The sequence below is a fragment of the Pelodiscus sinensis genome, chromosome 17 (genome assembly GCF_049634645.1).
Source record: "Pelodiscus sinensis isolate JC-2024 chromosome 17, ASM4963464v1, whole genome shotgun sequence".
NCBI classification, from domain to species: domain Eukaryota; kingdom Metazoa; phylum Chordata; order Testudines; family Trionychidae; genus Pelodiscus; species Pelodiscus sinensis.
Genome location: NC_134727.1, coordinates 11,240,824 through 11,258,499, shown reverse-complemented (window position 1 = coordinate 11,258,499; position 17,676 = coordinate 11,240,824). Strand labels below are relative to the sequence as shown.

The window sequence follows — 17,676 nt, the reverse complement described above, 5'->3', positions numbered from 1 at the left end:
ATTTGTTTGTTTTGTTTAACCATCAAAAACATCTTGGGTGACCTAGATGGTAGAATGTTTGAATGGGACTCAGGAATCTTGGATTCTATTCCCAGCTCTGTCACTGGCCTGCAGGGTGACCAGGAGCATGTCACTTGACTGCTCTATGCCTCAATTTCTCCCTCTGTAAAATGGGGATAATACCTACTTTCTAACGCTCTTGGAATCAATTGATGAAAAGTGCTGTTTTAGAGCTAGGTATTATTATTTTTATTTTTTAATTCAGGTTCTCAGATTATGGTCCATGAGTGAATAATTGCCAGCAGCACCCTCAGAATACAGAGATGCACACAATTTATTTTAAAGAGCCAAACAATTTCATTAGAGTTTGTGAAGGCTGGTAAGGGATCTATGCTATCTACTCCAACTCAGTTAATCTGTCTCCACTATGAATGCTTTTTTTGTTGTTGTTATCTTCCAAATTTGGTATAAACTCTATGAATTCCTTTCCTGTGGAGACGTGCCGGGAGAGTAAACAGATGCTTCACCCTCAGCCCTGATCATCAAGGGATGGCTGTGTCAGTGTGCAAGTGCAGCTGACTCAAAACTACAGAGATTTCTTGGCCTGTCGTAACTTCTCAGTGATAACTAAATGAAAATGTCAGCTTAAAAAGGACGAGTGGCACATGGAAAACACAAAACCTGTACATCTGGGACATGATTTTGAAATGTGGCCAGTCAGAAATGACTAAAGTTCATTCCTACTCGCTGGCTACAATAAGTCTTTGGGGAAATGAATCACATCTAGTCTTTCAATTAGTTCTGTGAAGGGTGCAGATGTCACACCAAAGAAATTCAGCCACATTTCAGAAGAGGTCAGCAGAGTAAAAGAAATCAGCCTGTCAATGGTCCAGCAAAGGAGCAAAGCTCATTTCTCCATAACTGAGTTATACTACATTAGCATGTGCTGCTTGTAATCTTATAAAGATGACGTTAAAAAGAACGCTTTATTGACATTCCCGGAGACTGAAATTTTTTATTTATCTACCGATCAAATACAACATTGACAGCAGTAGTGCAAGAATGCCTAGCCTAATCCCCGCCCCCCGTCTGTTCCCTTCCCCCCACCTCCACCCCTCCACAGAAGGGCTAACTTCAGGTATGAGAGGACAGTTCAGTCAATGTTCATGCAGTATTTGGCCTCTCAACTTTTTGGTGACAACTGAGGTAACTTTACATCAAAACTGATAAAGTCAAAAGGTTCTGTTGTGATAATACAGATGGAATATATGCTCACTGCCCTGTCCAACATTAAACAGATTTAAACAAGGCTCAGTATACAGAGATCTAAACCTGCTTAGTATCATGGTAAATGCATTATTAAAATCTTTTTAACCCTTCATTAAATACACAGCAGAAAAATCAGTTAAATACTATGAAATGTTAAGTATTAAGTAAAGGTTTCATTTTAAGAGTATCTGTTGTTCACATTCTCTTTAGCTGATGAAAGTCTTTAGGAGTTAAAACAGCCATGTTGGCCAGTCCCTCAGATGGTGATAACCTTTATTTTTGGAGAGAAGAAGAGAAGAAGTTAGTTAAGATGGGTGAAGTGTTTGTTGTTGCCACTGCTAAAATCCAATCCCATTTCCTAGAAGACAAAACAAGACAAACACACAACAGAGGAGAGAGAAGAACATATAAGATGGAAAATGAAGCTTCTGTCTGTGATGTTGACTCACTTGCAACCTCATGCCTGGAGAAACACAGATGCAGCACTGTCTGTTATCAACTGCTCTGAGACTTGGCAAACTTGTAGTAGTATCAGAATGTTGAGGGCATTGCATGTAGCTGTTTCTGGTGACTGGCTTACAACTCTGTGGCAAAATATATAATCTTGGGCAACTAAGCCAGACAAAAAAGGAAGGATATGCATGTGATAAAAGTCTCTTATTCCAGTAGTACTCCCTCTCTCTGCACTTTCCAGGATTAGTATATGATAGCTCCAGTGTCCGAGGATCTGGTGAAGGTGGCAGCATGATATTGACACTTGCTGGTACATTGAAATATGGGAAGGAGAAGGAGCATCATGATAAGCAACTTTTCTTTTTTTCTGTCAGCTGGCACTATGGTAGCTAGCTTCCCCTCTCCTCCCCTCCCCTCCCATGTCTCTTTGGCTACGTCTACACTGGCATGATTTTCCAGAAATGCTTTTAACAGAAAAGTTTTCCGTTAAAAGCATTTTCGGAAAAGTGCATCTAGATTGGCAGGACGCTTTTCCACAAAAGCACTTTTTGCGGAAGAGCGTCCATGGCCAATCTAGACGCACTTTTCCACAAAAAAGCCCCGATCGCCATTTTTGCGATCGAGGCTTTTTTACGGAAAACAAATCTCTGATGTCTACACTGGCCCTTTTGCACAAAAGTTTTTTGGAAAAAGACTTTTGCCCAAAGGGGAGCAGCATAGTATTTCCGCAAAAGCACTGATAATCTTACATGAGATCGTCAGTGCTTTTGTGGAAATTCAAGCGGCCAGTGTAGACAGCGGCTGCTTTTCCGGAAAAAGTGGCCAGTTTAGACACAGCCTTTCTGATTACTCCAAAAGGGACTGATGGGGGGAATAGCCAATCCCCTCAATATTTTGTCCTCCAGTTAGACCTAATTTCCACCACAGTAATTTTGATTAATTGATTTCGGGTCACCTACTGATTTTGTTCACCAATCATAAACTTAACACAGTCATTGAGTGGTATCAGTTAAACTCTCTTTAAATTAATTCAGTCTTTGTCTCCTTCTTATGTATTTTCTTGAACACTTCTATTTAACAAATTATAACTACCAGTCACTTTTTACAGTTGAGCTTACAGTTATGATAAAGTTGTAAACTGGTTATCACAACAGTTCTAAATCTTGGACATTAGATCGATCAATGGCTATTAGCCAGGATGGGTAGGAATAGTATTCCAAGTCTCTGCTTCTCTGGAGGTAGGCGTCAGGGGAGGGATCATGTGAGGATTACCTGTTGTGATCCCTCCCTCTGGGGTATCTGGTATTGGCCACCGTCGGTACTGGGCTAGATGGAGCTTTGGTCTGAACAGTATGGCTGTTCTTATGTTCTTATCCCATTTCCCTGGGTAAATAATCATGGTGACAAATGTAGACCCTTTTGGGGTAAACAAAGTGTTCATGATGTTCCAGGTTTAGGATGGATTGTTTATTTGTAAGTATTCATAAAATAGTTTACCAGATAATTTGCAGACTGCCTATTTGCAAACTGCTTTGAGTATTCAGTGCTGTGTTGTGTGAATGGTTATTTGAGTTGCATTACATTTCTTTTGCTATCTGGTTACATTTTGTTGAGGTGGTTAATGACATCCACTATCAAAGCATCATTTATGGTAAGACTCATGAAACCTTTGGGATTTGAGATTTTTTTCATAAGTTCCCCATTGCTGCACAAAGCTAACAACAGATAACTTGGCATCATTCATCAACACATCTCATAGTTATTTTGTATTGTTTAAAATGTAGTTACTAGGCATTGTTAACTGAAAAAAAGTCTATTTAAAAACAATTTACACATACACCCTGGAACCTACAAAGTCTATAGCACTTGTTCTGCTAACATGCTGCTGTTGACTTTCCTCTTTGCAACAGAGAGTATTCAAATTCTGGCTATGCAGCTTATTTGAAGAAGTGGTGTTTCTATTTCTAGATAATTAGGCAGTAGCAAGTGAAGTTTATATTAAAATAGCAAAGATCAAATAACTCTATGGGAGCTGGTGATGTGCACCCTAATGATTTTGCTACAATATTTTCCATGAGCCAGTGCTGTGAAAGAAAGAAAATGTATTACATTTCAAAAAATACATGTTAATTAGAAACAAATTCCTGCCGTTTAAAAATTAAGTTTGTGAAAATAAAACAAAACATCTTTTCTGCTTTTTCCTTCATATTTACAGAAGAGTTTTTCTTCCCATTAGCATGGCTCTAGGCAGAGTATTGCGTGAGGATTTCTTAGTTTTCTAATATGGAGCTTTCTACCGACTTTTAGAGCCTAGTCCTGTTGACTATCTGGGTACATGACAATGTCCATCTTCTCTCCTGGTCATTGAGAGTGGGAAGAGGGACTAGACCCTGTCCACACACAAAAGAAGACTCTGAAGGACTAAGCATAGAGTCAGAGTTTGACCTTGCACGCATTCTGCAAAACCTTTCTGTTTAATCAATTGTACTGCATTGGGGAGATGTTTGTTTTTATTTTTTCCTGGTTTGTTTTTAGTGTGCATGTGGTAGGTAGTACATTGTGTCCATTTCAATCAGTTTATGTTAGTTTTAAAAATGATATTATACCCCTAAACCATAATTACCTACAACTGAAGTCATATATTTAAAACAGAGCAACTCTGTTTTAGGCCGGAAAGTAGGACCAGATTTTCAAAAAAGATCAGGAACCAGAATATCTGGGTGGGATTTTATGACATTTTTCAGAACAGCTCAGTACCCAGTGTGCTGAACATTTTTGAAAATCCAATTGCTTACTTAAACCCTGAAATTGGAGATGAGAGCCTTTGAAAATCTGGCTCTGACTTTGGTGGTTCAATTCCTAAAAATTCTATCCCTTAGCATCTTTTGAAAATTTTACCCAGATTAAGCCTAAATTATATAAGAGCCTATTTTTTTCTGCAAGTCAATCTGACTTGGATGAAGTGCTCAAATGAATCTTAAAAATGAAATGTAGGCTTCTAGTAATTTAAAGGGCAGATTTTTTGGTATTTGGGTATCTAAAGAACATGCATGCACCCAATCAAATTTTCAGTGCTTGTGAAAATTTGACCATTGGTCCTTTGTGTGTTTAAGATACAAAAACATTTTTGTAAATAAAGCTAAATATGTTTCTTTTAAAATAATAATATAGACCTTAGTTTGTAATTGCTTTCCTTATGAAATCATCATAGAAGGTCACAGATAATTACAGTTCCTTTATTATAATCTCAAAATACAGCTACAGCCAGATGGATTCAGTAGCAGCCAAAACATAATCCAGTTCTAATGTGAAAGAAATTTTTCTAATATACTAATCAAATAAAAGTAATAAACATAAACCTGCTTGCAATGTATTTTAGCAAAGCAGTAGTAACACCTGGAAAAAAGGCTGAATGGCCATTGAAGATGGGGGAAAGTGAAATATTCTCCAAAGGAAAACCCCTTTTCCTCCCCTCCAGTATAAATATCAAAGGCCTTTTAATGAGATGCTAACATATGACATTACTTCTTGTAATAGAAGGAACTAGCTTGAAAATCTCTGTTTCCTTTAACTGATAAGCAGCGGAATGGACTTTTCAATGAAGAATGATGTTTCATAATGAAATAATGTTAAAAGAAAGCTAATGAAATTATTTGGGGCATCTAATTTCCAAATTACAGGTAAGGGTATCATTCTGGTAATTAAATGCATACTTTGTACATGTGCACTTTGTTTTATGAAACTGCATAAGAGTATGAATGGGGAACAAAGAAAAACATCTATGTCCCAGCCTTAATTACATTGCCATTAATGGTGGGTTAGCCATTGGCTTCATTGGAAGAAGAACCAGAGCATTACTTACCATTCACAAACTCCAATTATAAAGTCACGGTGGGGAGCTGAGCTAGCCCATAGAAGCCCTATTCCTTCTGCTTCTGTGCCTTGTGTTCCTAAATTGCATGCTTCAGACTGTAGCTGGACCTGTCAGCATAAGGAAGAAAATTGTTAGTCAGTTTTGTGCTTTTTTTCTTCTTCTTCTGAAACATGAGAAATGCCTGTGGCTAGAGTTGGGACACTGGTGGCTGGGGTGTTTGATGCACTGAGATGAAATTTCGGGTTCTTTTTCTTGGATGCTTGGATCAGTGCCCCACTGATTTGAAGACAGGAAGGGATTTTCTTGCAGGTCAGATTGGCAGAGACCAGTGGAGTAAGGGGCTTGCCTTCCTCAGCAGCATGGGATGCAGTTCCACTTGCTACGCTCACCAAGTCAATTCCCTGCAGCTGTGGGAACCTTGGGAACTGGTGCACTTCAGTTCCTCATCTTCTATGTGTGTGGCCATCATTTACTCTCCCAAGGGCTGTAATGCTTTAGTCCAATCCAAGTCACAGGGTTGAATGCGGAAGTAGCTAGGTGGGGTTTACTGTCTGTGATGTGATAAACTGGTTCTCCCTTCTGGCTTTCAACTCTGTTTCTATGTCTCTCCAATTAGAATACCAGTGTAATTACAGAGCTCTGCTCAACACAGTGAGGTTCTGTTCAAAAGAGTCTTTGCAGGATTGGGACCATAGTCTTTTAGAATAGGTAATATAGAATAAGATATATTTTCTTAGCTATAAAATGAGGACAGCTGAAAGTTATTAGGTAACTCAAGGAATAAAATACAATTTAATAAATTAAAATAGGCATTGTTGGTTCTGAAATACATTGGAAAAAATGCACAAAAATGATTGATTTTTGACTGCCTGAAAAAATTGGGAAGAACAAAGGAGGATTTAACTCTTTTATGAAACTAGTTAAATGTGAATGTTTTTCTTTCAGTTGTCAATGAGACATTTTTTGAACAGCTATTAGGTTAATTCTATTTCTGGAATTAAGCAGCTCATGAGTACATAATGTATGCACATCATTTATTCCAATATTTTTACCTTTTATTTCCTGTTTTCACCTTATTTGTACATGGACTGTAAGTCTTCAAATTTCTTTATTAAAAATTTTTAGCATCTTTCTCCAGCAAATAATTTCTTGGTCAGCTGATCATTCACAAGAAATCTACTATGAATTTCTGTCTACACATCAACCTCTCTAGCTCAAAGTCACAGAGGCCTTAAGAGTCAACTGGCTGGTCTCTCAGTGGAGGGGGAGAGGCAGGTTAGAACTCAAGAGTTGCTGAAGAAGCAGCTAGTATTGTAGTGAGGACTCAGCTTAAGGGAAGTGGGAGGAGCCCAGGAGACACTAGGCCTTGGAATTCTCCATGAAAGGAGATCTGTGAAAGGTCCATGAGAAATATTGAGAAGTCCCAGGGATGGAGACCCCAGTGAGGCAACCCAGGGACCGGATTTTCAGAAGAAACATGGACACACAGCACACCCTGGGAGACACACATGAACTAGGCCTTGATTTCCTAGTACAAGAGCCAGAAAGAACTCTGCAGCGCTTTGGCCAGAATTGTCAGATGGTTTAACCAAAAGTTACTCTACCCCACCTCTCCCAAAAAAAACAGTGTTGAGAAAAAATAGGGGGAGTTATTGAGGGAAAAAAAAAGGACCTCGACAATTATTAAGCAAAAATATATATATATATATTTAAAAATACAAAAACCAGCATGGCCCTTTTATGGCCTCTTGTTCATCTTGTTTTCTTCCTCCGTGCCACGAAACAGCTTCCCTGTGGAACCAGGTATGCAGAGAGGAAGGCGGAGCCCGGGGGGGGGGGGGGGGAGGGAGAGGACTGAGAGGGACTCTGGGGCTGGCGGGGGGGAAGGTTGGGCCCAGTTGCTGAGTGTCATAGGGTTTGCAGGTGTTTGGTATTTTTGCCTCCTGGCAGGGAAAAAAATCAGAAAATACCAGACATTTTAGGTGTCCAGTATTTTTTCTGATTTTTTTTTTTACCAGACAGGAGGTGAGAATACTGGACTGTCCAGGTCAATATTGGACACCAGGCTACCCTAGCCTTGGAAGGTGTGAAGAATCTGGAGAAGAGTGAACACAGGAGGGTGAAAAGATCCAGTGACAGGTTGAGATAGGAAGTGGTCCAGTGAGCAGCAAGGAGTCTAATCTGAAGAAGCAGATTTCCATTTGCTAGTCTGGAACCCAGAGTAGAGGGGCCTGGATTCCCCTAATGGCTGCCAAAGAAGGTGGTAGGAAAACCTTCCAAAATGGCAGTGTACCAACCATTGAGCCCAGAGAGAAGCTGAAGATCTTGCATTTGGCTATTGGACTGTTATGTGGGACCCTCTGTTACCCTGGTCAGGATTGGGACTCAGTGTAACCATGCTAGAGAGCTGAGTCATGAGAAGAAGCAAGCCATCATAGGGCTGGAGTAGCTGTCAGCAGAATGGTAGAGGAAGAGAGCCTGCTATGCCATACCACCCATGAGCAGTTGTTCTGGCATTACTTTGAAAAAGCATCTCCTAGAAATGAAAATGTTTAAATAAAATAGCTTAAGCAAACTTATACATCAGTGTATATTATGGGAGTTTGAAAAAACTCCATCAAGAATAGACTGTATGTTTAAAATCCCAACGTAAATCAGAAAACTGAGGGGCATCTATAAATCAACAGAGTCTGGAAGACAGTAAAATAATGAAATCAAAATTAATGTTTTAGCTTAATGAGGTTGGACCATTTCTGGCTTTTTTCCTCTCCTTCATTTGGCTTTTTCCATCATGGGATCATATCTTTCTTATACCTAACAGCTGAGTACAATGGAATTCATACTTTCTTGTAGTCTGAATGGCTGCCATAAAATAAATAATAACTTATTATGCATCAATCATAGTAGTATGTTCGCAAATCAAAAAGGGAAATTTTCTACCATTCAAACGAGTGTCAGTATTTATTTGAGGTAGCACAAGAGTTTATCTCTTACCTTTCCTGCTCCCTTTATCATGTGTTGGTAGAATTGTGTTTAATTTGAGCGAGGGCAGTAGTTTTCCTTTATTTTTCTTTGACATCAGGATTTCTTGGAGATAAAAAGGCAATAGCAAAGGCAGAATATCCACAAAACAAATCCAGACCTCTTAAGTGCAACTAGTAAACTTACCCTGTAGCTATTACTAAATAAAGAAATCAAATAGAAAGGCAATGAGGTAATGTACTGTCAACACTTGATTGGTTGGCTTATCTCTCACTCCAGCATGAATATGATTTAAACAACATTCTGAAATCTGCTTTACAAAGGAAATGCCAGCCTTGAATTTATAGTCTGTCCCTTTAACCTTTGATCATATCAGACATGATATATTTTAGCACTTATGCTTTTGTTCCAGATAAGTAATAACTGTCAATAGAATCATTAATACAAGTTAAGACATTTAGTTTCAATATATTACCTTTTGTTAGACAAACACATTATTCTAGTACCAGTCCTTTTGCATCAGTCAAAACAATTCATGCATTTGCAATAATTTTGTGTCCCTAAGATTGGATGATGATAATCCCTTGTATTTCTATGACATGACAAAAACACAAAGTAATATTTTATGTTAGTAATTTCTCATTTTACACAATATTATACACACACCCACACACACTTTTGCACAATCTGTTCCAGGGGGTGTTAATGAATGTGATGAACATTTCCTTAATAAATGAGCCATCAGTGCAATTATTTTGGGGAAACATTTGCTACACTTAATGGTATCATCCATCTACAGATTCCTACCCTGTTTATAGGATGGTTAAAACTTTTATAGAGGAATCATTAATTTTCTTGCAAATGTCACAGACTTTGAATGCTTTGATCATTCAAAGATTTGCCCATCCCCTGTCAGCACTAGTCTCTGATGAGTTCAGGCTGATTTGCTTTGTACATCAAAGGCATAAAAGGACCACTCTGAGCCTCAGTCTTCTTGGCTACACTTTTGAAGTCTCCTGAATACACATGAGCCATATTGTTACAGGAGAATGAAAAGCGGAGGACCAGGGTACATGTGGCAGACTGAATTTACGTTGTCTTTCATCAAAGACATGAGCTCCCTTTGGACTGTTCCAATGGACACTATTGTTGGGTCATAACTACAATGATGCTTGTTAGTATTAAAAAAAAAAAAGACAAACCCCTCAGATGTCACAGAATGAGATAAAGAGTCAGGTAGTCCTGTGTTGTCTCTTGCAGTTTAACAAAATGTGTTTAAATGCAAAGTTGACTCTGCTTGTTGAGGGCTGTGAGAACAGATGCTTTACAGAGAGCTATGTGAAAGTGACAACCTTCATTTCAGGGTTTTGTGTTAGACTTCTTGATGTTTCATGTAATTTTAGGGGCTTTCACATTTATTATTATTTGCAGCTTCGAAAATATGCACACCAAAAAACTGAACATATCAATGTTTTTGATGAGACTCATCTTTATTCAATAACAATTCACTTTTCACAGAAACAAAGGCCTGTTTTTGCTCTGCAAATTCACTTATTAATGCTATTAAACATTTCTGCTTCAGATTTTTAATAGTTTATCATAAAGTTAAAATAAGCCCTCAAGCAGCCCTACATTTTTGGAGGAATATTTTTCTCATCTTTAAATATAAATATGTATACTACAAGCATCTTCAGATTTCACAGAACATCTAAGCTAAGTTTTTTTAAAACTAGGTAAAATTGGGCTCCTAAATCCATATTTTCGCTCCTGAATAAGTGATCAAATTTTTCAGAAGTTTTGTATTTATTTAGACACATTAATATAGAATAAACAATCTTTCTTTCTTTCGTCTTTCTTTCTTTTCACAATTTGTCCTGTTGTTGTTGAATCATTACTTTATGTCTTCGACTATACAGGTAGTGTATTGGTTAGTGCTAACAGTAATGCCATACTATAGAATATCAAGTAGAATAACTTTGTAAATAGTTTTCTGCATAAAAGACTTACTTATTTCAGAGAATTCTTCTCCTATAAGAGAAAGAATAATTATTGTAGAGCTGACTGATCTTTGAAAAGTGTCCATCACTAAAAATAATTGCAGAAGTTTTTGACCACAAGGAAGTCAATCAATATCATGAATCACAAAAAGAAACTGAGTATTTAAATTAAACTAGATGTCTCCTTGAAGACAAGGATAACCTACTCTCCAGGGAGGTGCAAACTGACCCCATTTTGCTGAAATGCTAGCAAAGCACAATGATCTAGTGTTGGTTAAGACCACTGAAACCATTCTGCCTCTTACTTTATGCCACAGACCTGTCTCTACTGTTAACTTGTTCTCTTCCCTTCACACTTTTGCTGTCTATCCCTTGTGCTTTCTGGGTTACTCAGCATTGTGATGCACCTCACTACCACCTACCTTTAGCATGAGGGAATCTTGTTTGTGCCTGCTGTGAATCAGCTCCTAACTTCACCAGCCTCTGGCCATGTAAGCCTTTCAGGTTTACATAGGCCTTGCTCTCTCTGCACATTAGTCATAGGCACACATCAACCCCTCCACCCTCTGAGTGTCTCTCTGGAGTACCAAGCCTGTGGCCCTGAGAACTAACAGATTCATTACTGCCAAAACAATAGCATACATTAGCTCATTAATTGAAATTCAAGATTATTACTCACTTAATAGAAATAATTTAGATATATTTAATGTATAAGAAATAAGAATAAATTTGTGATCAAAGACCAGAGATTTAAGTGATATAATGTACAATTATTGGAAACAAATTGTTATATATAAAGCAAAGTCATAACGTGCTTTCAGAACCTAAACCTCACTAACAAGGCATTCCCCAATCTGCCATAGGACAGCTTACCCCAAGTCCTTTTGCCTGCATTTGTAGCTCTTCGGGTGGACTGAGATCTCTTCTAATAAAACAAGTTCATCGCAGCTTGTCCACACAAGTTGAAGAAATAATTGGGAGCGCATGTGCATCCCAGATGAGGTTTTATAAATGCTTTGTGTTACTCCTAAGCAGGAGAAGCCCTGTTGTTCCTGTATTTATCTCCTGCTCCCGCAATCTATTGATTAGCATTTTGCTCAGGCATAAATAGGTTGTAAATGTGATCCTGGCAATATTCAGTTTGCTTATTACCAGTGCCGGTGAAATAAGTCTCTTTCCCTTGTCTCACTGTTTTCAGTGATGGGCCTTACCATACAGATTCAGAAAATTTCATTTTTAGTATATATATATATATATATATATATATATATATATATATATATATATATATATATATATATATATATACACACACACATACTTCATCCATTTTCTGTACGCATCTCACTATAATGAGGGTGACTAGTGTGACACAGGCTTTCATTAGAGAACTTACATGGCATTTTTGGTGACCACAGAGAATGCCTGTACTCATATGTACTCCTTTGCTCTCTGCCAGTTGGCATCAACAGGTTCTTGGGTTATGACTATACAAAAACATAGTAAGTGACCATCTCTGTGAGGAAGGGCTTATCTAAATAGGCATATCCCGTAAAGGTTGGGAGCAGAAACAGAGGTACAGAGAAGTGAAGTGATTTGCCCAAAAACACACGGCTTGTTATAGAATCGATATTCCCTGCCTTTTGCCTTCATATGTAAACTGTACAGAATTCTCTTGTATTGACAGAGTGGGCCTATTAGTATTTTGCCAGCTCTAATTTCTGTTACATATTTTCACAGATTCTCTAAATTAACATAGAAGCTGTACAGAAAACAATTTAATTTTCCACAAAGTTTCTTCCATCAGGGATCAGACAGCCCTTTACCAGTTTCTTTATATTAGTCTATATACAGTATCTAAGTACATGCTGCTTGAAAAGACAGTTTTCGAAAGACCGAACATGAAATAGCATGCAGTTTCATGCTATTTCAAACTCTGAAGACTTTGTTGTTTGCTGATGTGGCTCTGTGTATCTATGTTTCTGCCTGATATTTGAGTTTGTAAGGATACAACCCTTTCCTATATGTGCCTTCCAGGTTCTGTGCATTTTTGTGGCCAGCAAATCAAGGGACAGAAGCACAGAAAAAGGCCCACACAATGTACTGATAAAGCTCCCACAGACACCTTCATGCACTGCAGCATCTTTAATTGATCATAAAAGAAGTACTAAGGGGTCGTGAGGTTGCAGTTTTATTCTGGCTTGGAAGGGGCACACCTTGTAACTCGACAGACATGTCCAGAGAATTCTCATTATGTAACACTGTAAACTACAGTTTTCATAAATATAGAACTTGTGTTCCTAAATCACGTAGGAGTTCCCCTGGATTTGAGGGACATCTAGATTTTGATCAAGCCAACTGCAACTATATTATGTTTAGCTACCTAGTGTTAATAAAATAGAACACCACCATGGGTGACAGGTATCAAAGTCAGGAGAAGGCAATGCTTTCCCTAACTACCCAGCTGGCTCTACCCACACTCTGCCCCCAACTTCTCCTACCCTCATTCACTACCTCTCTTCCCTAGTCTTCATGAGCTACCTGGGCTTCAGTTCTGCCAAGTCTCACAGGGCTAGGGAGGCAGTAGCTGGGTGCTGCTCATGCCCTGAGCTCAAGGGGTTACCCATCAAGTGCTACATGTCTTCCAAGACTGGGGGGGGGGGGGGCGGGGGGAGTCACCACCCCATTCATGTTATCCCTTGGAAGACTGGGATCACATGCTGCCCACCCTCACTGTGCTCCTGTAGAGAGCTGGGGCTATGCATCTCCTGTTGGTAGACATGGCCTGCCCCTACAGTGCTTGGTTTGGCTTGAGGCCCTGGATGGCAGGATCAGGGCCTAGGGTTGAAGGGCTGGATCTGAGGACTTGCCTCCTCCAGGCCTAGATTCACTCACCACCCAGGAACACTACCTATTTAAGGGTCAAATAGAATAAGCAGAGCTTTTGAAGGCAAGAATAATAGAATCATAGAATCATAGAGCTGGAAGATACCTCAGAAGGTCATCAAGTCCAGCCCCCTGCCCAAGGCAGGACCAATCCCAACTAAATAAACCTGGCCAGGGCTTTGTCAAGCTGAGACTTAAACACCTCTAGGGATGGAGACTCCACTACTTCCCTAGGTAACCCATTCCAGTACTTCACCACCCTCCTAGTGAAATAGTTTTTCCTAATATCCAACCTGGACCTCTCCCACCACAACTTGAGACCATTGCTCCTTGTTCTGCCATCTGTCACTACTGAGATCAGCCTCTCTCCATCCTCTTTGGAACCTCCCTTCAGGAAGTTGAAGGCTGCTATCAAATCCCCCCTCACTCTTCACTTCTGCAGATTAAACAGACCCAACTCCCTCAGCCTCTCCTCATAAGTCATATGCTCCAGCCCCCTAATCATTTTGGTTGCCCTCCCCAATGCGTCCACATCCTTTTTGTAGTGGGGGGCCCAGAACTGGACACATATATTTGCAGCTTTCAGTCAGTGCTAATCAAAACAGGAGGGGAGAAAAATAATAAACTATTTGAGACTGAAAGAAAATAAGTGGTCAGGAACCTTGAATTTTGGGTGTCTTTAATATAGAAGCTTATTATAACTAAGATTGTTAGGAATATTTGTTGATAAGTAGTTTATTGAAGTTAGGAGAAAAGTGATGATCAAGTAGGGGGTCACTATAATCTATGTTGTTTTTAAAAGTTAGTTATAAAAAGGACTAGATTAATAGAGTATACTTGGGGGCAATCCTACGAAGCCATCCCGAGAGATATTTTTCCTGACATCTCACTTCATCAGCAGGGAAACAACCGGCCCTTGCTCTATTGCCAAAATCTATTCAATACTGCCCCAGATTTAGCTAATTTTGGGGGGGAAGGGTAAATGCTACAGGATAAAAAATGCCATGATATGGAAATTATTTGAGCACAGATGAATTTAGATAGTGAAAGTTGTTTTGAGTTGCTTAAAGCAAGACATTTTTTATCGTTTCCATGATGACTGGATGCATCATTAACCCCTTTATTGTTGACATCCTATGGAGACCTGATATGTAGCCTATGTAGTCTTAATTATTTTAAAAGACATTTCTTTGTTATTTAGTTGGTAATTAAAAATACATTAAAAGATGGAAGTGAAAGACTATTGTTGTTCATTAGCAGATCTAAAAACCTAATCATCTAGTAAGGCACTAATTTTCATATAATTCTTAAAACAATAAGTACACTACTGTAGAAATTATTTGTACTTCCACTATCAGTTAATTAACAAAATCACAGGAGAGAGGGAACAAGAGAATGATTGCTTTCTATTAATCAAACAAAGAAGTCAGGAGTAGGAGTCCTAGTCAGAGCTCTTCATAATATTCCTTAGAACAATGCTGTGAGCTTGAACTTCAACTGCTAAATAAGACTAAGGATTCCAACAGGGAAGACAAATAACTGTGGCTTGAAGAAGGGCAAAAACAAGAACAAAGAATTCTTCTTTGAGAAGTGTCCTGATGGGTGCTCCACTTCAGGTTTGCTGACATCGCTTGCACCTTTAATTGGAGGTTTTTGGTAGTAGTGCCCATTTGGCTGGCACATGTGCCTGCTCCAAGGCTATATAGGGCTCTGTTTACAGTTCCCTCTCAGACTTGATATCCAAAGCTGAAAACACAGTGTACTTATCATTATTATGTAGATATATATGTTTTTAAGTGGGATAGGAGGAATTCATATTGATCTCTTTCCCCTTTAAGGTGGGTAAACTGTCCCCCTTCAAAATAGCCATTACCCCTCCCCCCCCCCCGAGTATGCCAAGTTTCTCCCTTACATCTCTTGCCAGCAGGCCATCGTGGCTAGTGACTAGTATTTCCATTTTATCTGCTGCTTGGAATAGTCTCTGATCTTTTCACAGTGGGCCAAGGAAGAATCAGGAGATAAAACTGAGACTCTATTGCTCTCAGGTCCAGGCCAGTACACTCGCTGTACATCTTGGCACATCAAGTTCTGAGTGGCTGCAATGTTGTGTCAGCTTTGGCACATTCACCTGGGTCTACAAAAGATAAATCCACAGACAAGACATAATAAGAGGAGCCATTTTTCTTCATCAAACAACAACAACAACAACAACAACAACAACAACAACAACAACAAAACACCTCTGTCCCCATGAGGACAGGTCTCTCTGGAGGCTTCGTGTCAACTTTAGGTACAGCCAAGACTGTAAAACACTCTCAGGTTTTAACTCTTTGTCTAGGGTTCTAGGCTCTGCTGAGAGAAGGCCAACAAGCATGGTTCAATCTCAGAACTTTCAGTACTATAAAAGCAGGACAATGAAACAAGTGAACCAAAGCATTTTATTGCTAAGTCATAATTCCTTAAGTACCACACATATCAAAGTCAACCACTCGGACTACTTCAGTACTTCGCTTTTCATATGATTTCAGCACCTTCCAAGGCATCCTCATTGGTACCAGTTAGTTTGGCCAGATGGGACTTGCCAACAGTGGAAGAGGGCCCACAGGAGTTAAGATTCTCCAGGGACTTGTGTTAGATGGTATTAAAAATATATCACTACTGAGTGATATATTAAGTTTGCAGATGATACCAAACTGGGTGGGGTTGCAACTTCTTTGGAGGATAGGGACATAATTCAAAATGACCTTAGCAAGTTAGAGAAATGGTCAGAGGTAAACAGGATGAGGTTTAATAAGGAGAAATGCAGAGTGCTCCACTTAGGAAGGAACAATCAGTTCCATACATACAAGATGGGAAGCGACTGTCTAGGAAGGAGCATGGCGGAAAGGGATCTAGGGGTCATAGTGGACCACAAGTTGAATATGAGTCAACAGTGTGATGCTGTTGCAAAAAAAGCAAATATGATTCTAGGTTGTATCAACAGGTGTGTTGTAAGCAAAACTCGTGAGGTCATTCTGCCGCTCTATTCTGCACTAGTTAGGCCTCAGCTGGAGTACTGTGTCCAGTTCTGGGCGCCACATTTCAAGAAAGATGTGGAGAAATTGGAAAGGGTACAGAGAAGAGCGACAAGAATGATTAAAGGTTTAGAGAACATGACCTATGAAGCCAGGCTTCATGAACTGGGCTTGTTTAGTTTGGAAAAAAGAAGATTAAGGGGGGACATGATAGCGGTTTTCAAATATCTAAAAGGGTGTCACAAGGAGGAAGGCGAAAATTTGTTCCTCTTGGTTTCTGAGGACAGGACAAGGAGTAATGGGCTTAAAGTGCAGCAGGGGAGGTTTAGATTGGACATTAGGAAAAAATTCCTAACTGTCAGGGTGGTCAAATATTGGAATAAATTGCCAAGGGAGGTGGTGGAATCTCCCTCTCTGGAGATATTTAAGAACAGGTTAGATAGACATCTGTCAGGGATGGTGTAGACGGAGCTTGGTCCTGCCTTGAGGGCGGGGGGCTGGACTCGATGACCTCTCGAGGTCCCTTCCAGTCCTATTATTCTATGATTCTATGATTCTATGAGACAAGAACAGTCACTGGGGTAGGGCCATGGCATTCAGATAATGCTGAGGCAGTCTTTCTTTAAAAAAGGAGGAATTTAATATATCCACCCAAAATTCCACTGCTCTTAAAACAAGGAAATTCCTTTCTCATACTCTTGGAAGGACAGAGGCATTACAACAAAGAAGGCTCCAGGACCAATGGATCCCATCCCCTCAATAGCCACACTGGGCTGCATTTTGATGGCAATCGTCTCATGGCCCTTTTCTTTCCCATGTTAATTACAGAGAAAAACTATCCCTCCAACTATCCTTCTACTCCCTCAGGCACGCAAGAGGATCAAGAGGCCAGGGAAGATACAGAGACTATTCCTCAAATATCTCTTAAGCTTCCCCAGATGAGGTGGGGATACCACCTCCCTTTTTATAGGGATATCACCCATAACGTCTCTGGATTATGACTCCAGGCACTTCCAGGAGTAATGAAATACATCACAGATTCCCTGCAGACCCCTTTCAAAGAAGGTATTTTAGGTAGCTAACACCTCTGCTTGAAGGATTAGGGAAATACACAGGATCTCATGGGGGATCCTCCATTGACAGTATTTTTCAAACACAAAGTTTTGGTGTTTCCATACCTTAAATTTTTGCTGGAGATATC

General features: G+C 39.5%; 1 long non-coding RNA gene across 1 annotated transcript; it reads right to left on the bottom strand.

The window, feature by feature from the left end:
* Window positions 1-1,131: 1,131 nt before the first annotated feature.
* LOC112547614 (uncharacterized) lies at window positions 1,132-8,761 on the bottom strand. The gene is made up of 3 exons (XR_003091369.2): window positions 8,591-8,761; window positions 5,585-5,703; window positions 1,132-1,540 (listed from the first exon to the last, which is right to left on the bottom strand). It is a non-coding gene; the product is annotated as an uncharacterized LOC112547614 (long non-coding RNA).
* Between the last annotated feature and the right edge of the window lie 8,915 nt (window positions 8,762-17,676).